Raw genomic sequence first — 22,612 nt, forward strand, 5'->3', positions numbered from 1 at the left:
TCTAAGAGGATGTGAAAAACAATGAAAAGAGCCATCGGCCATTCCCTAGCATTGGCCTTTTGTTTATTCTTCCAAGCTTTATTTTAAATAGGTTTCAAAAGGTGCGTTATAGTATAAAGTTTATCAGATTTTAATGCAAACTTTACTTGGAGGCATAAGTTCAAAATGAAAAAATCAAAATCTGCCAAACCCGAAAATTTAAAGTAGTGCCGGATGAGAGAATATCAGAATTTTAGTACAAAATGGTACTTGCACATTATTTAGTTAATTTATACAAGATTATTATGGGGAAATCATAGCACAGTAGAGTCGCGAAGAGTGCAGATAAAAATAGTTCAGATTTTCAATCTTAATTGCCAGAGAACCTTTCTAAGTTCTTGAAAATGACGTAACAAGATCCATCTTGAATGACTGACCGCTACAGCTAGTGCATGCAAGTCTGAGAACCCCAAACGGAGTTATTTCTTTCCACAAGAAACGAATTCGCCTATCGTTCTGCTTCCTGGAAACTCTTGGCAAATAAAGCAAATCTGATTTTGATGGCAGATGTTGCCTACCTGGTCGTTTGACAGAGAGTGAGTAATGAGAGCGAGGATACTTTAATAAACCGCTGGAAGTCTAGACAGGGAAAAATCATTAAACCTCGGGCTGTAAATGTATAATGCGTTGTCGATTTAGACTTGGTATATTTTTATTTATTTTCCCTTCTTGTTTTTGCAAGTACCTGTAGTAGCATTTTGTGGTCAAATGATAGCGTTCTTCAAACTGGATAAAAAAATCTTTATAACGTAAAACGAATTACGGCGAAGTGAGAGTAGTGAGAGCTACAATGCCACGGAATCCCGATTAAGACATTTTTATATATTTGCAGACCAGCGCTCTCTTGGTTAATCACTGTTTTTAATAATGTACTTAATGTATCCAATAAAATTATTACTGCCGTCCTTGAGGGCTATTGTTGCTTAATGAATATGGTAAAAAAATGTTTCAATCAATTCTGATTATCTTACCTGTTAATGTTCTTTGCCTTTTTTCCCCAAACATACCATACAGTACATCCTTTTAAAATTTTCCGCGAAAAAACAGCGTGTCTTTGAACTTGTCTGCAGGACGCTGGAGGCGTCACCGTGGTAACCGCCTTCTGCAGGCTATTATAGGCTAAGTTTTTGGGTTCCCTGTAGTGTTATTGGTCAAGGGGCGGAGCCAGATGCCGTGCAAATCTGCTCCGTTCCGGGTTATTGTCAGTTTCGGCAGCGCGTTGCAGAGGGAAGGTACGCCTGCAAGAGAAAGATAAGCTGCCGCCTTAAACCAGCCTATTACAAATGTATACAAGCCTGAAGGAAACGCGCCTCTGCTAAAGAAAGAAGTAAATCCAACAATAAATTAATAGTCAAAGGAAAAACAGCCATTTGTAGTGTGACGCATCGGCAAGAAGACGAGAGTATACGCTCACAGGCAACGGAAATCGGCGAATAAACGAATTTTTCAAAGAAGAATAGCGGTTTCCCAGCCAAGGTATTAATGTTCTGCAGCCTCCAGCCTCTAAAGAGCAGCACGCAACCACTAACATAACAGATCTTTCGGTTTCTGCTTCAGATCGAAGGGATTTAAACCTTAAAAGGCTACACGGGTTTGTGACCAGAGGCCAATGCATTTCAGAAAAAAAATGTAAGGAAATAGATTTCGCAGTTAAGGGCGATTTAAAACGGCTTCTGATTTTAACATATAGTCAACTGTCTGTTGCGAAAACGGGAAACGGAATATACAGTTTCTCCAACTGTGCGCATTCAGCTTTATCAACACACGACATCTAAAATTCCTGTTCCTTGGAATCGCCTATGGATAACTGGCAAGAAAATGTTGTGCTTTTTATTGTGTAATAACCAAGTGGAACAAGAATACGAAGTGCATTTGTCCATCTAATCACTTCCTTTTCAAGATCAAAACCATATTTTCTGCTTTGACAGCTTGGATGTTTTTTTTATTCTCATTTGAAACCGGGGTGTATTGAAAAAAAGAAGCGTATTGTAAAATCTGATTTACTTTTATTGCTTCCTTTTTGGATTAGTATACGACAGAATACCGAAAACATTTCAACTGGGAACTCATTCGTACTGATCGTACTGTCTCGCTGCTCCACCGGAGCTGTAACAAGAAAAAAAAACACCGAAATTATTTTTCATCTGTGTGTGTGTGTCCGCGTGTTTATGTGTGTGCGCGCGTGTGTGAGAGTGAGTTGCCTCCGGGAAATTAACAATAAAAAAGGGATTTTAAAGGATTATTTCTGAGTTCTGCTTGCCCAGGATGAGATCTCTGCCTCCCCCCCTGGATCATATCGCTCTGAATCCGATTTCCAGGCTCTGCTACCAGGAACTGTAGTGTTGGATCGATTTATGGTAAATACGAAATATTTAAAATATTTTTTTAAGTTGCATATGTTATTCCAATCTCTCTTTCGTATGTATATATGTTGTATATACGGTGTTACCTATGTATGTCTTTAATCTATGGTGAGATTATCTAATGCAAAAGAAGGACCATTGAAACAGTGTTATCAAATTCATACTAGCTTTAGGCTTCAAATGTAAAAAGTCACGTCAAAACCAAATGTGTCACATATACATGTATATATACGTTTTGTATCTAAACTGATATATATATATATATATATATATATATATATATATATATATATATATATATATATATATATATATATATATATATAATATATATATATTTGCATTGCTTATATAATATTCTTTAAAGTTCAGTTATTTATTACAGAGTGACATATAAAACCACATATCTAATACAGTATACACTTAAACTTCTGTAAACAACGGTGTGTATATTGAAGTTGATAGTCTTCTAATCTAAAGTTATTGATTTTTCGGTTACACCTTAGAATAGATGTGCGATCCTCCCTGTAAATAAGAGATTTGATGCATTAATACTTTACAATTAGCAGTTTTTTTAGGAAGACGTATATAAGTGTGTAAGTTTACATACATTCCTAAGCCTGACGTCTCCAAATAACCATTAAAATTAATACATGCGGTACGAATTTGCGATCTTTTAAATAGGGGGAGAAAGGCTGCAGAGTCCAACGAAAATTGTAAAATGTAAGTGATAAATTAAAAAGTAAAGGTACAAACTGTACTCTCGTGAAAAAATTTTAAAACACAAAACTAGAACGGTCTGTTTGGAATAACAGTTCAGTGATAGAAAAGTCACACTTGTATGGTGTAGATTTTAATACTGATTATCACTGAAGAATTCATTATTTTATGAGCGAGAGAGATGAATACACATTTATTTCTAATTACGAAACACCTCAGAACTTTCTGGCACTTTCAATACCACACCTAAAATATACTAAAATGCGCAACTTAAAAGTGAAATATTCTATCTATCTATCTATCTATCTATCTATCTATCTATCTATCTATCTATCTATCTATCTATCTATCTATCTATCTATCTATCTATCTATCTATCTATCGTTTTAGAGTTTCATTTTTGCTCTCTGGTCTTAAAGTGACAGGTGAAATAATGAAAGGAAAAGCTCGGCTGCAAATTCACCTATTTCTGCTTTCTATTTGGTTTTTTTTTATGCCTGGATGGAATCCTAAGAGCTGGCGAGACAGGTTTCCCGTCAAATGACTTGCCCGCTGAAGTCGCTGAGAATGCGTTTTCTGGGGGTGGTTTTTCTTCCGACTCTGCCTTTTCTTGTAGTCGAGTATTTATACATACATTTATGTCCTCGTCTAACTCTTCTTTTTTTCAGAGTCAGTTGGGTTAGATATTTAGGTTCGGTTCTAATGCGACAACAATGCCCAGTTTCACAATGTCACTTTTTATAGGAACAAAATTGTAAAGGAGGTCTGGAAGGAGAGGAATAAAATTGTACAATGTGCAAAAAAATCATCATTGTTAAATCTGCGCAAGTTTGCCCAGTGTAGTCCTGTTAAATGTAGCAGGTGAAACCTTAATGCAACTATGGTGAGACGTTTTAAAACATGCTTCACAAAAGGAATACAATTCACAGCACTTAAAGGGTGAATGGTAGCCTTTCTCAGATGTATAAAAAGTAACCATTCCTTGTTTTTAGAACAAAGAATGCATAAGTTTGGAATGAATCATGCGATTCATTCGTCTTTGCGTGTAGGGAGCAAAACTTTTTTTAGGCTTGAAAACACGGAATATCTGGAACTAAAATGAATAATAAATACAATTAAAAGACACAAGAATTAATTTAATATTTGTTTACATACATTCCTCCATTTTTTGAGTATCCTTGTTATTCTCAGTTGGTAAGGTTGTATTTCTCTTACAATAATACAGGATATAAAGCAGTTTAGTTTTTTGCATTTTGTGATATAGGCGCGGTTTAATCTATCTGACTGATTGATATAAACAGAATTCGTTCTCATTAGCTCCTGGTAACAAATATACACGCTACGACATCAATTAGTTTTGCTTGGCCGCGGGTCATGGAATTTGTCCACAGTGCATACTTGTAGTTCGCAATACTGATGGGCAGACTGACAACATCTAAAGGTCGCAAACCGCCCAGTGAAGTATATGAAAGATGTTCGAGTTGCTGGACTGCTAGTTTTTCCGAACGATCGAGTATTTCAGCAGAACACATTACAGCATTAAGAGGTATTTTTTAGAACAAAATAAAGAAGATTAACAGGTGTTTGTATTTTTATGCGCTACATGTACCAATCCTTACACATATTTTCCAAGCCCTCTATAACCATGAGCAGGGCCGCGGAGAAGCTTCTGCAAGTGTTTTTTTAATAAATAGTTTTGTTCGATTCCCGACTAGACGGTCAACCTTGCGGGACAACCAGACAGTTTAAAGTCATGTGGACAATGTTTTTGGTTTAATCGATGTTTTTCTCCGCATGCTCGCGAGTGTTAGTCTATAAACTTCACAAGACTCCTTACTGGGAAAAACGAGTTTCACCACTTAATAAGTAATTTAAAGCACAGTGTTAAGTCCACAATAAAACTGCCTTCAATTTGTATATTTGTCATATCTTCTGAAATAAAGTTTGTGCGTATATTAATAAGAATTTTCTGACTGCACCAAAGATACTGTCATTTTTTTAATTACTACAAATTTTTTTTATAAAAATAGCAGGGCCAGCAAGAACACCCTGAATTGTCGAGAGGAGCCGACTAGCCTGAGGGCGATTAAATATTCGTCGGTTTTTTAACGCACATTAACAATCAGATGATTGCAGGCCGGGTGAAATGTTTGTGCTTTGTGCATGCCGGTAACTTACCAATGCATGTAATACACACACTTGATAACCTGCAGAAGCGTCCAAGAGGTGCAGTGCAGCTGTGATTTTGGAGCGGACTTCACTCAGGAAGAGAACTCAGTGCAGTGCCTTGGTTGATTGGCTTTCTTAATAACTGTTTTTGCATGAGTGACAGACTCGCTCACAGTGATTTCTCCTCAATAAGCCACTTTTCCCATTGAAAACGCCAACAAGCTGTGTATTTGGTCTTGGAAGCCGGGCTCTCAAGCAAAACACCTCCTGCTACGGTGGTGGCTGGTTACTTTCATCTGAAGCAGTTGCCTTTATAAAAGAGAAAGAAACAAAAGTAGAATTGCAGTCTCATATTAGCTCTCCGAAAATTACACGGCAGGTTTTGTTTCAAGAGGTACGTTAAGTTGACTCTACTAACAGCCTTTTTATCTCTTTATAGTCGGACGTATTTTAGGATGCTCGGTGGGAGTTTACTGAACAATGAGAGAGAACCGGCCAAAAGAATGGAATTGCAGCTTTCCAAGAGACAAGCGAAATGTGAATTTAGCAGAATTCTGGCAGACTAGGTGTCTTTTCGTGTTGCGGATGAGATGTTATCGATACTGCTGCCATAGTCCATTGAAGTGGACATTTTCAATTGGTCATCGCATCTGTTGTACAGTTGCTTAGTGGTTAACACTGGTACACATAAGGCTGGGACATTAGTGTTTGTGTAGGTGTCCACACGCTCTTGAGTTTTCTTATAAAATGCATGAAATGTTATTTCTCAACCCAAAATTAATAGTTTGTGTGTGTGTGTGTGGGGGGGGGGGGGGGGGTATATACTGTACCATGGGCGGCATAATTTCATACAGTGTTGCTTCCTGTGTTAATGTGGATATATTTGATATCAATATCATTTGGGTTATTTTTAATGGACCAGATCTATATCTCTGCTGGTATGCTTTCTGTATGATATTTATATGTACTCCCTGTGTTCACATGAACTCAAAAAAATACTACTTAGGTTACAGAAGGGAAACTGCACATATTCTCATTTGACTCCCTTTTATGATGTTCATCTAACATGTCCATAATGGACTAATATTCTATTGAGAGAATATAATGACCTTAAATTGTCTAGAGAAAAAAGTATGGAGGATTTGGCAGCTTTGAGCCCTTACTGTTCATGAGTAAATCAGTATCCATTTCAGTAATATCAGATGGATGGAATGAAGTTTGGATGACCAGCAGTATGGTCATTGTTTCAGATAGCCCAGCTTTTTAGCAATCCACATGGAACAACTTTTTCTGTGATGCTGTGATATGAGATGATGTTATTTAGAAGTGTTTTGCTGACCAGTCTACTTAATTGTCTTTTAGAAGTTTATCTACTGGAACATCTTCTCATTTTTTCATAAGCAATGTGAATGAACTAGATAGGCATTATTTGGCAGGTTTAGTTTTGGAACAGAGTAACATTTTGTACTTCATAGCACTATATATATATGTTTTTTTTAGGGGGCAATGTGTCATGCCTATTTAAAAATAAAAAGTTTTTCATAAAACCAGTAAAATTAATATAGCTAGTCATTTCTCAATGTAAATAAAATTACTAGAGTTTATTGGAAATTAAATTCCTTGATTGCATCTGAGCTCTTCTTTGTGAAGAACCTAAGGATCCAATGTTTCTTTTTGTTAAGGTGTGAAATTTCATTTTTTCACTCTTTTATCTTCATCCCCGTGGTGTTGTGTTAAGTGTATTGTTACATTGTGTTAATGTACGGCAGCACATTGGTGCAGCAATTGAGACTGCTGCCTCACAGCCCCTGAGATATGGGTTCAATTCATGGACTTTTCACTTTGTGTTGTTTGCGTATTCTTCTTGTGCTCCCACATCCCAGATATGTTGTTATGTAAATTAGAATGAGTAAATGTGCCCTGAGTGGGAGTGGTATCCCTTCTTGAGCTGGTCTGTACCTTCAGCCCTGTACTTGTGCCATGGTTTTGTACTCTCTGGGATCCGGCATTGGAAAAGATTTTTATGGGAATTAATTGATGACTTGATTTTATGGTATGTGTATGCCAATTTCCAATATGTATCCATCCATTTCCAACCCGCTGAATCCGAACACAGGGTCACGGGGGTCTGCTGGAGCCAATCCAGGGCACAAGGCAGGAACCAATCCTGGGCAGGGTGCCAACCCACCGCAGGACACACACAAACACACCCACACTAGGGCCAATTTAGAATCGCCAATTCACCTAACCAGCATGTCTTTGGACTGTGGGAGGAAACCAGAGCGCCCGAAGGAAACCCACGCAGACATGGGGAGAACATGCAAACTCCACGCAGGGAGGACCCGGGAATCGAACCCAGGTCCCCAGGTGTCCCAACTGCGAGGCAGCAGCGCTACCCACTGCGCCACCGTGCCGCGCTTCCAATATGTAATGCACTTATATTTTTTGTATTAATTATTTTGCAATTTTATAATTTTACCATTTGCTTTCACTCATTGCGGGCTCCCATTTGCTGTCTAGTTTTACAAAAAAATAAATCAAAATCTATTCACAATTTTGATTTCCTTGTCCACACATAAAATTGCAGTTAAACAACAAAGGCACGTGCCAGGCTTAGAATTACTTTCCATTAAAAAGTTTGTTTTTTTTTTGTACCAATTTGCCAAGAGACATAGGTGTATGCAAGAGGCCCCTTTCTTTCAGCGTTTATTCCACCAGTTCATGTAAGTCTTCAAACATTCATTCTAAATTGCCCCTATACTTTCCAAAGTTTGTGAGCATAACAGAAAGTTTGGGGCTGTTGAGCAGAAATGTAGCTCAAAATGAGAATGATGAAAAGCAAAACATATTTCTTCTTTAGATCAATTTAATAATTAAGTTCAGAGATAATGTACTCCAGTTTAATTAAATAGCTTAAGCTCCCTATCCTCTTTATGCACTATATATAGGTTAGAAAACAAGAACTGTTTGAACCTGGAACTTCTGTCTACTTCCATCTAAATGGAGAACTTTTTATTTATTCTTTTCAAAGTCCTAATTTTGAGTCTCTTCCTCTGCCTTTTTGAATAGGGCCTGCGAGGATTTGTCAATATAGAGCTGTCTCTTCAACTCACAGACAGCCCCTGTGGGCCCAAGCCTGTCACCAGGGTCAGTGCTCCTGCTTGACTTGATGTCAGTGAGTGGAACATTTTTTTTAAAACCAGATTGGTATACATTTTATTTTGACTTCAGCCCAGACGATGAGCTAACAATGTCAGTGTGGCTGATGGTGTTGTGAGTGACTCGAGATTAACTCCTGCAGTGTAGAGAAGGCCTATCTTTGTTCTTGGTAAGACATCTCTGCTCTACAGTTGTGGATGCTGATCTCCACTCTCTTCTGTGGGCGTCCATCTGTACCCATTTCACAGATTTCACGTTTCAGGTAGTTTTAATGAGTTGGAATTGGGATTTATAGCTGTGCCTTGAGCAGATTCAGTTGGAGGCGTGCACAGATGTAGCTCAAGTGAGATTGTCACTCATCCAGACTATTGGCAATCTGCATCCAGCTGTGCGTACTTCACAGATTTGACGTTTCAGATAGTTATCCTGTGCCTGGCTTATTCCCTGTTTCTGCTCTGATTGTTGGCAAGTGAAGAATTTACGCTTGGAAAGGCAGAAAGAGAGAAAAGGCATGGGGGCTGAGGAGGAGGAGTTGTATGTGAGAAGTGTCCCAAAGTATGAAATGCTTACCTCCAAAAAACCATGACTGAAGGAATGTATTAAAAGGAAAATAATAATTTCTACCCTTGACAAATCTGATAAAATATGTCATTAATACCATACAAGCTTCTCAGTAAATAAGCTGACAGTAACAACTCTCTACTACTTTAATTCTTTCTGAACTTTGGGAAAGATAGCATGTAATTTGTAAACAGCAATCATTTGTTTGTCACACACCAAGTCAAGGGAGAAGTGCATTAAAATTGCTGTTTTATATATTCCCTCATGATATCATACCTGTGCACAATTCAAAAGAATTCTATTTTTATGGAAATGCAGTATCAACAATTTGTAAAATAATTATGATTCTAAATATTTAAACAAATAGAAAGAAAGAGAGAGCAGTCACCTAGATGTAACCCTCTTGTTCTTTTCCATTACACATTCATCCATATTTATTTTATATAGAAGTTTATCATGTCAATGGAACCTGTGAGTGACACGTGAACAGCTGAAGGCATACCCAGCAACATTAATAATAGTATGCTTAACTAGACAGGCATAATACTACAGAGAAAGGAAACCTATAATGCAGTTTTGGAATGTTGAAAAGCCAAGGTGTGAAAACCCATGCAGAGCAGTCAATAATTTTACAGTAAGTGGTGAATTAAATAAAGTTTAAGTTTTTATAAAATATTTGAGCTGCAACATCAAAAATCACATTGGCTTTGGAAAGCATGACAGTCTCCCCAACAGTTTAAGCCAATGCCCATTATGTTACTGGACTCTCCATAAAGCAGCTGCAAAGAAGGATTACAATAATTAACTGAATCTAAATAGAAACAATAATTGGAGAACAGAAAATAACACAGATCACCTAGCACTTCATAAAGTATTACTGTTGGGGACTAACTGCCAAACTCAGACAGGCTATTTTTATGCACCTTTTTTAACTTTCTGATTGTTAATGTTGTCTACAAATATACTGGCATTTAAAGATAAAATGATGAGCATTCCTTTTTCGTTTGCTGTAGTCTTTGAGAGGCAGTGACCTAAGTATGCTTCACTTTAGAAAGCAGCATGTTAGATGTAAATTATATAATTGAGTAAGTTAAAGGGTTTTTATGGCTATCATTTGCATAACCCAGAGTTCACGGCAGGGTGACAAGCTATGTTTTCAGGATTCCCTTTTTGACAGTCCAATTATTAGTGCCTTTTGCGGGTTAAGCTTTTCATTTACGACAGTTTTCTGTAATTAGCTACAGTGGGTCACAAAGCAACATTCATCTCTTCTGTCGAACAGACACCGTGATGCTAAGTGGCCTCTCTGCAGACTGCAAAGCTTAGTAACTTACAGTATGTATGGGGCTGTCAAAATAGTCTTGCTGCAACAGTAAGGAAGAAGAGCTTATAAAGCAAGCAACATTTTAACTAAGAAAAAAACCCCACTTATTTTCCATATTTCTTCACTGACTGCTTGTTATAGTAATACTGAGTTATACTACTAGAACCCTAACCTAGCTCTTTAAATCTCACTCTAGACTTCCACTGCTAGGTGGCTAAAAAGAATTCAGAACTGAAAGTATTTAGCCTGTATTACAAATGTAGAGAAGCCATCTAACACAGCAAGCTTTTTAAAAATATCATGAGGTATAAAATTCATGCAGTGTATATCTAAGTGTCTCAACAGAATCCAACCCTCTTTTGCTTTGCTTGCAGGGTTTCAAAGGCAACAGGAAAGGGAACCATTTACTATAATTAAACAGAATGTTATAAGTGGCAGTTGACCATAACACATCCTTCAATGTAAAGTGGCCAAAACATTAGGGAAAAAAATATTCAGCCTGGTTAAGAAGAAGATGACAAAAAGTACTTAGGGTGGGAACCATTTAACTTATCTGGACAACATGAAAAGATATCTTATATCAACAAGCCTGCAAAAGTATTAAGAGGTGAAATCAACTAATTGCCTTTCAAATGTCACAGGACATATCACCACCCTTCTCTCTTTGCAGATGGATTTTCAACATAAATAGGAAGGAAAATCATTCAACCTGATTAAACATAAAGTTACAACTGTTAGAAATGTTACATAAATGTTACAACTCCACTTACAGGTGGCTGAAAACACTAGGTTGAATAACCAGAATGTTGATTAATAAGCTCCAGTTGTTATAACACTAACTACATTGTAGGTAGTCAAAGCTCTCAGCAAGGGAACCATTCAGTCTTTGTGACAAGATGATCCTTCATTAACAAGCCTGCTAAAATATGAGACTCCTTTTGAGTAGTGTGTCAGTTACCACCACTCTCTGCCTTCACTTGCATATTTCCAAAAGCATTTGGAAGGTGAGGACAGAATGTTGAAAATGATACCTAATGTCAGCAATCTTCTTCTCTTAAAGAATGAGGACTTTGATAGCTTTATTAAATAGTATTTACTCTGCCAACTCTGTGTTTCTAGCATTACTAAATATTTTTAGAATAGCCAGCAACAAGCATGTACAAGAGAACTGAATCAGGGAACTCCTTTTATGCTGAACCTTGTGAAAACATTAGGGCAGAAATCATGTAAACTGTACAAAATATAAGTACAGGAAAATGTTTTATTAGGTCTTCCTCACTACTGAAAAATATATAGTTGTAACAAGATTGCAGAGCTTAATTGCATTAATTTTGAATGGTTTTCTTAATATTTTGTTTAAGCAGAACTTCAGCAGCAGCAGAGAAAAAACTGTAAAAAGTATTAATGTTTTTTTTGACCTCTGTATGACCCTTACAAGTTTTTTCATTCATTCTGTGTTGCTCTTTCCTTGAAACAAAAACGAAATCCTCTGATTTATGGCTTCATGGAATGCACTCCAAAATGGTTTACTCTGGTAGAATGAATTCTGCAATACTGGGAGAAACAGATTTGGCAGAACTTTAATCACTACAAAATTAAAAGGAGACGGTCTGAAGCTGTGTATGTGATTGATTAACCAAAGAATAAGAAAGGGATTCTCAGCGAAGTGTATTTATAATCTCTGTAAAACAAATCAATGCTCCTGAATTGCGTGATGACATTGATTGCTTTGCAATGCGGAGAACGCAGCAAAGGAGAGACAGGAAGGGTGATCATTTCAAAGTTAATCTACTGCTGCTTTAGCCTGGTAAAACAATATGTGTCTGTATTTTGCAACTGGATTACCATCCTACAACATTTAGGACCACCATCTTAAAAAAAAGTGCAGAAATCTCTTTTGCCCAAAGAAAGTCTTTGCAAAACTATAACATTATAGTTATATACAGAACAGTGTCCTATAGCTATAAATTCATGAAGATAAATTTGCATTTTATAATTTTACTTACAAGAATTATACTCAAATGATATCTCGAAGTGACCCAACTGGTGGTGTGGCCTGTACCTTTTAAGTTATTCAGAAAAAGAATGTGGACCACATTCTTTTTCTCTGAACCTTAAGTCAAGTCGCCATATAACTGACAGGTTTAATTGAAATCAGCCATGTTCCACATCCATATACTACATGAATACCACACACATACATTTATTGCAAGATAACATTTGTAATGCATTTACATGTATATTGTACCTCTTAAGACCTTGTGTTTATAATAACTATCTATTGTACCAAACTCAGTTTTTTCCTGTTTGATTCAAGATGCACAATTAAATGCAACACGATTGAACTTCCTCTCCAATTTGTGTCTACATACAGTAAGACATGAGGACTATACATTATCAGAGGCTTCACTAACAATATCTGGTATGTGTTACAGACAAAAATGTCAGACTGCTGGTAAAAAGTCAACTATTGGTATTACAAAAAAGGACAAGCTGCATTAATTATGTCCCATTGAAATAGGGCAACTCACCACTACTACAGCTAACTAGAAGGCTGTTTTGAGTTTGTAGCAAAAAGTGCTGGATCAAAGGACTCATTTCAGGCAACAAATATTTGTCAAGATATAAATCATTCAGGGCAGTGACAGATATTTCCTCGGTAATGTTTAAGATTAAAGCTGTCTTTGTGACTTTAAATAATCCAGTGGTTACATTTTAACATAATATACCATTCTAAAACCTGTATAATCTAATTTAGGGTCACAGAATGTCAGAGTTTATCCTTGCACCATTGAGCACAATGCAAGGAACAATACTGGACATGGTACCAGTCCATCACAGGTCCCACTCATACACACTTTCATACTCACTCTCACACCATGACAGTTTAAAGGAGAATTGCCAGGGACATACATGTCCTTGAATATGTAGAAGGAAAAATAGATTACCTACTGTAAAGGAAAGTCCATGCAGACGGAGGATAACATATAAATCCACATAGACAATGTCCACATACAGGAAGGGGAATCATTTTACCTGTTTCCATGAGACAGTAGAGATAACTACTGCATTAACATATCACTCCTAGTTAAATTTGATGAACCTTAAATGCTATTTTATTGAATTTCAATGATTTTGAATCAGAGATAAAGGTATTGTTTATGTTATACTCTATAACTTTGTCAAAGTCAACTGTAAGTCCAAAAGTCTGCTTCATTGATTATTCTCAACTCAAAGGTGTACCTAAAATTCTCATGCCGAAACAATATAAGAAAAAATTGTGTATCAATAAAAGAAAAATGCTTACATGAATTGTTTTATGTTAATGTAACACATTACTTAGTTGTTCCTTTGTTTGGTGTCATAATTAGCCAATCATTTCCTAAAGGTGAGGCCTGTGGTTGTCTCTTTCTGCATTTGTCTTCAAGGATCATTTGTCACTGTACCTCTCTCATTCGTTCAGGAAAAGATTATGTGTAGAATAAACCTCTTAAGCATTTCTGTGTGAAAGATAAAGAACATTTCTTGACTGGTTATTTTATAAGTATACAGATGTTTGAGAAATGTTTGTATTGAAAATATGTGTTTATTAGGAAAAATCTTGGTAGGATAGTCTATGATTTTTAGTTACTTTTTCAGCATTGCTCTGTTACATCCCATCCTGGAAGTTTCCTTGATAAATGGGGTGGTTGTGCGCTGCAGTTTAATTTAAGAATAAAGGTAGCTAAGTTGGAATTAATTTGTTACATGTTGTGTGGGGGCAAGGTGGGCTAACCAAATGTTTGCTGTTGTTTCCTAACCTTGTTTTTGGTACATAATGTTGTTTTTTCTTCCTGCAAGTAGAAACAGTTATTGGAAATTGTGCTTGCAGGATCCATTCAGCAATTGTCCTTGTGCTTATTTTTGCAGATGAACTTTTTGCTAATGAAACAAGACAGTACTTAAGTAAGCTGTTACCATTTATCTGTGCTAATTCTTAATTCTGTTTCTCCCCTCCCCTTCCAGGTATGCTGTATTTATGATCTTTGTGTTGATGATTAGCCTTATCTGTTCTGACTTATTTCCTAATTTTACATTTTATCAGTTTCTGACTGTATGTTGCCTTTCTAGTTGCCTGACTGCTGTTGTCAGAAGCACACTAAATCATTCTTCTTGCTGAAGAACTATTTGGAGTCCATTCTGTGAAAGACTATTATTTATTACATATGAAATGTTTTAAATCATTCTGAGTAACTTACTCCATATGTGTAATTTTATTATATACAAGCTATCAGATCCAATGTACCCCTTGACAATGTAATGCAAAAAGTGGGTTCAAAATAAAGAGAGATGTTCATGTGTGTAAAGAATATGCACAGAAGGAATAGTATACGGACATCATATATGTTTCAGGCGAAGTAGTAAAGGTGTTGGCCCTTATATCCCAAAATTGCTGGATCAGTTCCTGTCTCTGATCCATTGTGTGAGCCTGACCAAGTTTTGTAATTTATTTGTGTTCCAATTGCGAAGAGTAAATGTAAACAATTGTGCCATTTCCTGATCTAGTATGTTGCCTTAGATAAAGGTGTCAGCTACAGTAAATGTCAGATATGAGTAATGATAGTATATTTCATATGTATTTCACAATGACATTATGCCATCTACCACAAATAACTAAAATACTTGGCTAAATTGCTTGCTAACGTGCGTGTTACACTATATTAAGAAAAGTATTGAGACTCCTGACCATTACACCAACAGAGACTTTAATGGCAGTGCATTCAAATACATAGACTTTAATATGGAATTGGTCCCCCCATTACAGATAAAACAGCTTCCACTCTTCTTGGAAGGCTTTCCACAAAATTTTGATGTGTTTCTGTGGGAATTTTTTTACTGATGTTCGATGAGAAGGCTTGGCTTGCAACCTCTGTTCCAGTTCATCCCCAAGGTGTTCGATGGGGTTGAGGTCAGGACTCTATGCAGGCCAGTCAATTTCATCTACACCAACTCATCCAACCATGTCTTTTTGGAACTTGCTTTGTGCACATGAACTATGTGCACTGTGCACTATGAACTATTCCACAGTCATCCTGGATTAGAAAAGGGCTTTTCCAGAACTGTTTCCACAATTTTGTAAGCACAGCATTGTCCAAAATGTCTTGGTATGCTGAAGCATTAAGATTGCCCTTCAGTGGACGTAAGGGGCCTAGCCCAAACCCTGAACTACAGCCCCACACTATTATCCCTCCTCCACCAAACTTCACAGCTGGAACAATGCAGTCAGACAGGAAATGTTATCCCAGCATCCAGACTCACCCATCTGACTACCAAACTGGGAAGTGTGATTCGTCACTCCATAGAACAACATTTCCACCACTCCATCCAACACTTGGCATTGGACGTGGTGATTTGAGGCTTGCATGCAGTTACTCAGCCATGGAAACCCATTCCATGAAGTTCTCACCGCACAGTTAATGCCAGTGGAAGTTTGGAACTTTTCAGCTCTGGAATCAGCAGAAAGTTGGTGACTTTTACACGCCATGCACCTTAATAGTCCTTGACCCTGCTCTGTGATTTTACGTGGTCTTCTCCTTTGTTACAGAGTTGCTGTTGTTCCTAAACACTTCCACTTTTCAATAATACCACTTACATTTCACTGTGGAATATCCGGCTGGGATGAAATTTCACAAAGCGTCTTATTGCAAAGGTGGCATCCTGTCACACTACCATGCTTGAAGTCGCTGAGCTCTTTAGAATGACCCATTTTGTTTCACAAATGTTTGTAGATGGAAACTGCATGGCTAGGTGCTTAATTTTATACACCTGTGGCAACGGATCTGATTGAAACACCTAAATTCAATAATTAAGAGGTGGGTCCCAATACTTTCATCCATATAGTGCATGTGCAAAGGGTGAATAAACCTGATCTTCATTACAATGACAGTAGAAATGTGCTAACCTGTGAAGGAGACCATGACATTAACTTGGGAAATATATAGGTGAGTTCAATATGTGATCCTAGTATGATGCAGTAGATTTCCATGGCAGAAAGCATTAATACTGGCCACTAAAGTTACAAGGAAAGTCCTGCTTTAGCTCTGCTGGTTAGATTGCTTATGCATATAGAAAACTATGAAGATGTGAGCAGAAGAGGCAGAGTTTATCCCTGACGGCAAAATCACTCTCTCTTCTTGTTCTCTCTTATGTATTTATTTACAATCATTGTCTGAACCTGCATATTATATGAAAATGAAAATGAAATTTTCTTAAATATGCATGTAGCAATAAACATCAAATTGTCCAGAATGTGTTAATTGCTTGTTTGAATACTTAAAATCAGTGTAAAAAATCTTTTAAATGATGCATGTATGGATATGCATATACTGTAACCTGCCTCATTGCTCCTTGGCTCCTTGTGTTTCTCTGCAGTTCTCCCTTGAGTTTATGTAGTCAGGTTTGCTGTTTTATTGGAATCTGCTTTTGTTTTCAGAAGGTGATTTTGTCATCTTTTTTCTAATGGAGAGTGAGGTCTGGGGAAAAAGGGTTTGTCATGACAGAGACTAGCAGCTCACCTCTTTCCTTTCCCCTCAGAAAGAAGGTAGGGTGAGATGATTGGTTTGGTGACTATGTTGCTAGGCAATATGTGCATCAACAGCAATCACTTTTCATCTTTCAAAATATGTCTTGTATAATAGGGCCACTGGCACCATTTGATATGTGCCTAATGACTACTGGGTGCTTTCATTTATTTGACCAGAAGGTAATGAGAGCATTTAAGGATATGCACCTTTTAATACTGATAAGCACATTTCTAGATTTAGTTTTGTTTCAGCCATTACCTTTTTTTCTATGACATCATTGTCTGGCAATTGTAGCGGTCTCCTTAGACCACTGCATACTGGAAAAGCTTGGGATTATTCTTTTCTTATGCTATTTGTACCTGAATTTGAGTAGTTCTGATATCCTGTGCCTGTGCATCTTTAGTTTTTCTATCAAAAGTGCATTGTTCTGCCATGTCTATTAAAGTGCCCTGTCCACACTACCAGCAATTTAATTGCGTGAACAAGTGCTAGTGACCTTTAGTTTGATCTGTGCACTAAAGATGCTGAGCACTAGCCACCAGCATATGAAGAGGAACTAAAACAAAACAATAGGAAAACCTGAATTGAGATTTGACCTCTCTGTTGTTTTTCATTAGGAATATAAAGTGAATCTATGGACTGGTAAACTGTATGTGTTACTCCATTTCTTTGGTTAACGGTTCATTCATTTAGCACCCTTTTTCATCCATTGTTTGATTTTCTATTACAGGTCAGCATGGCGTCTGAGGCTATCAGTGCAGAACTGTCCACAAATTAGGCACCATGGCAGTCTACTGTTATTTTGCAGGGGACACTCATGTACACACATCTAGTCATGTGACTGCAATGCAAGACATACAGAGATCAGTGAGCTAGTAATCTTGTTATGTTCTGCAAGTGTTTCATAATTAAAGTTCAATTCATAATGCTTTCCATCTCTGGATGTGTGGAATTTCCAACATTTTCCTGAAACAGCAGTAAACCTTTTCACCAAGTGACTACTTCCTAACCTCGGTGTTGCCAAAACTGGCTGATATTATTTATTTGGTACAACAGATATATACATAAATTTATTTTTTACATTACTAATTTCATCAACTTTGTGTTTTCCTGCAAGTCTTCTCCTACTGCACCAGGACTAGGGTCCTGCTGTCTCTTTATGTGCTTTCTTCAAGACTGCATTACTCCTGCCTATTTAGATGCACCACATTTGGTTACAATGAATAGGATGGGAAGCATTAGCAGCAGCAGTGCTCTGCTTTTGTCTTTGCTACGTTTTTATAATAACATCTGTCATAGTGTGTTCTTATAATATCCCAAAAGGTTGCAGAAGGATAATTCTTTATGTGTACATTTTTTGTCTGTTCCCTACCCCCCTCTTCTTCCAGGGCACAGATTGTTCAGAGAGTAGTGGGGTAAAAACAGGCTATTTGTGGCATCTTGTAAACAAACTCCCAACGAGCGAGAGGTAATGGCCTGGAACTGACAAGAACCCACTGGGAGCTTCGCTCTGCAACGCAGCTGCACAGAGGAGAGTCAAGTGGGAGGAGTGGGGGGAGGGGGTGTAGTTAGGAAGCTTTGCAGAGTCGACAAGAAAACTGAAATCAAAATGAAAAACACCCCAGCCAGCAGACTTTTGGGTCTGGTGTGCTCCATGGTTTAAAACTGATGATAAGTCGAGAATATCCTTGTTGCTTGGTTGGAGCAATATTAAGTCTTCTACAGGAAATGTTGCTTTTCTGTCTAGAGACTGGAAATCTTCAGACACTGATCTTCCTCATATCCGAAGTTAAATTAAACTGTTTTGCATCAGGAGAAGATTAAGCTTTTTTTGTTGGGAGGTGGGGTGTGTGTGTGAATGGGGAGAGTTAGAATTTGATTTTCCTAAGAGTGAGGAAGTGCTGGCAGAGGTATCCATATTACTTACAGATATTCTTCTAACCCTTACTCCATCAACTTTTCCTTTACAAGGTCACAGACAGGCACTGAGCACCATAACAGGGCAGGCTCACATACACAACACTGTCATACTCACTCATACAAGTCAATTTACAGGCATCAATTAGTCTTATATGCACATCATTGAGATGTGAAAGCAAATCAAGGTAGCCAATATATACCCACGCAAACAAGGTGAGAACACATAAAATATACACTGACAGAGAAAGAATGAGGAATCAAAAAACATGTCCCAGCACCTACCAACCATCATGCTTATGTTACAGGCATTACAACATTAGAACAATCTAGACGAGAACAGGCCTTTCAGCCCAACAGAGCTTGCCAGTCTTATTCAGTTAATTCTTCCAAAATAACATCAAGTCTAGTCTTGAAAGTCTTTAAAGTCCTACTGTCTACCACACCACGTGGTCATGTGTTTTCTAAGTGTTCTACGTGTTTCTATATTTTCACTGTGCGAAGAAAAACTTCCTAATATTTGTGCAAAATTTGTCCTTAACAAGTTTCTAACTCTGTCTCTTGTTCTTGATGAAATCATTTTAAAGTAACAGTCTCAATCCACTAGACTAATTCCCTTCATAATTTTAAATGCTTCAATCATGTCTCCTCTTAATCTCCTTTTGCTTAAACTGAAAAGGCTCAACTCTTTTAATCATTCCTCATAGCTCATCCAGTGTAACCCTGGGAGCAGCCTAGTCCCTCTTCCCTGGACGTTTTCCAGTGCTGCTATAATAATAATAATAATACATTTTATTTATATAGCGCCTTTCCCATGCTCAAGGCACTTACAGAATATAATAAAGAACGGCAGTGTATACAGTATAAAGCATTGTACAAACCAGATAAATACATAAAGAAGATTAAGACAGTGAATTCTGGAAAAAAAAACAGACAACATAATTGATGGCATAGCACACGCACACAGGTTACATTAGCATCTTGACAGAGAGGTAAACTGAGAGAAGGGTAATAAAGTCAAATAGAGCTAAAAGCCTTCCTGAACAGATGAGTTTTGAGTTGTTTTTTAAAAGAATTTGTGGAGTCAGCTGACCTGATTAATTTCGGTAGGTCATTCCAGAGTCTGGGCGCTATACAGCTGAAGGCCCTGTCACCCATGGAGTGTAGATTAGTGAGGGGCACAACAAGATTGCCAGAATCAGAAGACCTTAGTGGGCGGGCAGGCACATAGTGATGGAGAAGGTCACTGATGTAGTTTGGCGCGAGGTTATTTAAGGCTTTGTAGGTTATTAGTAGGATTTTATATTCGATTCTGTAAGACACAGGGAGCCAGTGAAGACAGAGCAGGATGGGTGTGATGTGCTCGCTGCTGCTGGTTCGAGTAAGGACTCTTGCCCCTGAGTTTTGAATATGCTGGAGTTGTGATATAAGATTAGGAGGGGCACCTGCCAGTAGGGAATTACAATAATCAATGCGGGATGTGATAAAAGCATGGACAAGAGAAGGAGAGGAAGGAGCGAACACGGGATATGTTACAGAGGTGAAAGTAAGAAAGTTTCTTAATGTGATTTATGTGGGTGGAATAAGAGAGGGAGGAATCAAAAATGACACCAAGATTTTTTACAGTAGAGGCAGGTCTGATGAGATCACTGCCAAGATAGACTGGGAAGGAGCTCATTTTATTAAGTTGCATTTTAAGTTGCTATGTTCTTTTTGTAGCCTGGACACCAAAACCGTACTCCAGATGAGGTCTAACCAGCACATTGTAAAGTATGAGCATAACCTCATTTGACTTGACTTGTACTCTACACATAATGCTAAATAACCTAACATTCTGTTACAATTCTTAATGGCTTCTGAACACTGCCTGGCAGTTTGATAGTGATGAGTCAACTCCTAAATCCTTCTCATAGGGTATACTTTTAATTTTCAGGCCTCACATTGTGTATTCAGACCAAACATTTTTGCTTCCTACATGTAGTACTTTATGTTTACTTACATTAAATTTCATCTGCATGAGTGAAAATTCAACAGAGAAAAAATATGATTTTATTATGAATTTTATTATAAATATTTAATTTATCATTTACAGCTTGTTCAATAATGTTTATTTTATTTTAGGTAGTGTCTTCTTCAGTGTTCTAGCCTATATATACAGTAAAACACAGTAAAATATAATGTATATACTCAACCTTCTCTACAACTGGATGCTAGAGAAAATAGAGTTTAATAAATTTATGAATTCAAGAATATTCTTAGCTCTTTTATTACTGTATTGCCATGCAATGGACTTAACTACCATCTAAGGCTAATTGCAACATTTCAGAATTATGTTATTTCTTGAGGCTAAACTGGCCAAGTATGAATTAGTGTGTCTGTTTTACAATGGACTGTTAAATTGTCCATGGCTGTTGCCTGAACGAAAAGCTCCTGTTCACAGTAACCAAGTGTTTGAAAAAGTATAATAAACAAATTAATAGATATCAGACACATCTACCTAAAATATGCACATATTTGTATTTATTTATTTAGTAGATGATACCTTATTGTCATATATTATCACAAACCAATAAGTAATATCTAAGAAAATATACAAATCACAATTATCACAAAGCACTAAATTCTTTAGCACATACAAATGACAGGTTAAATCACTGTAAATAATTCAGTCTAATATAACTACTATATGTATATACAGTGTGTGTGTGTGCAGATTTACTAGAGTTATAAGTAACTGGAATCTCCATTCCATAGTTCCAGTAGCAGTATAAACGCAACAGATAATAAGGTGTATTCCTGGTAGGCTCACTTGCATAGCGCCCTCTTCTAATATCAACTATGCTTTCAATCACTTGTTTAGGTAGTATGTATTTTGTAGTGTATTGTTTACACCCCACCATGGCTAGAGAATCTCTTACTTGGTCATCAACCTTACTGCCATCTGCAAGTAGTCAAAAAGTAATTTTTAGCCAGTGTGTTCTTCTTGCTTATTCTCTTTCACCCGTTGTCTTCCACAGTTTTCTATATAAAGGTCGTTCTCTCACTTGAGTGAAATGTGACCAACAATGATCCTTTGTAGTGAGTCAATTAATATTATCCCTAAGTCTTTATTAGCTGAATAGTTGCTCTACATGGATGCCTGTACTCTGTATATAACCTAAATTTGCATTTGTATGCATATTATGTACATGATTATAGGAAATAGAACAAAAAGTTCAAAGAGCAATAAGTACTACAGCATTCTAAATAAAGTTCAGGCTGCACAAAATGCATGGATATCTTAGCCTGCATCTAAACACTTCAAAACAATTGCTTTTACTCTTATTGCTGTTTTCTCACCTTTTTTCTATTATATGGTTTAATCACTTCCTTGACAGTTAAGCATTTCCAGTCCATATCCCTTGTCTCCAAACTCACCAGCTGGCGCAACTAGTAATTAAAGGTCCACCTTAAGGCTACTTCTGGAACCATTCCTGGAACCACTACAAAATCTCAGCTCAATAGGGAGGCTTAAGGTAAAGCTAAGGTTGCACTACAAAACCAATAAGCTTGTTGCACTTCATAATCAATAGGCTCTGAACTGTACTAAAGGGCCATGTATCTATAAGTGCCTTTGGTGTGTCTAACTGTTTTGTAACAGGGCCTCTAGTGGCTTGGGGGCTTTAATTTTGTCCTGCCAGTTACTACAGAAACCCTTCTGGGACTGACTTAGCTGTGTATGTTTTACCTCACATTGTCCATGTCTGTGTTCATGTGCTCTTTGACTATTCAAGATGTGATGTTTCACCATCCCACTT

General features: G+C 37.2%; 1 protein-coding gene across 2 annotated transcripts in view; it reads left to right on the forward strand.

Annotated features, from left to right (window-relative positions):
• Positions 1–1,254: 1,254 nt before the first annotated feature.
• fam222aa (family with sequence similarity 222 member Aa) overlaps positions 1,255–22,612 on the forward strand; it is a 122,367-nt gene continuing 101,009 nt past the window's right edge. Inside the window, exon 1 of one of the 2 annotated variants that reach the window (XM_028824591.2) lies at positions 1,255–2,396. The gene's annotated coding sequence lies outside the window, so the exon portion shown is untranslated. Of the gene's footprint in view, positions 2,397–4,549; positions 4,669–22,612 lie in introns of those variants that run through there. The other variant, XM_028824592.2, reaches the window with a different exon arrangement.

This window comes from Erpetoichthys calabaricus, chromosome 18 (assembly GCF_900747795.2).
Source record: "Erpetoichthys calabaricus chromosome 18, fErpCal1.3, whole genome shotgun sequence".
Classification (NCBI taxonomy): Eukaryota; Metazoa; Chordata; class Cladistia; order Polypteriformes; family Polypteridae; genus Erpetoichthys; species Erpetoichthys calabaricus.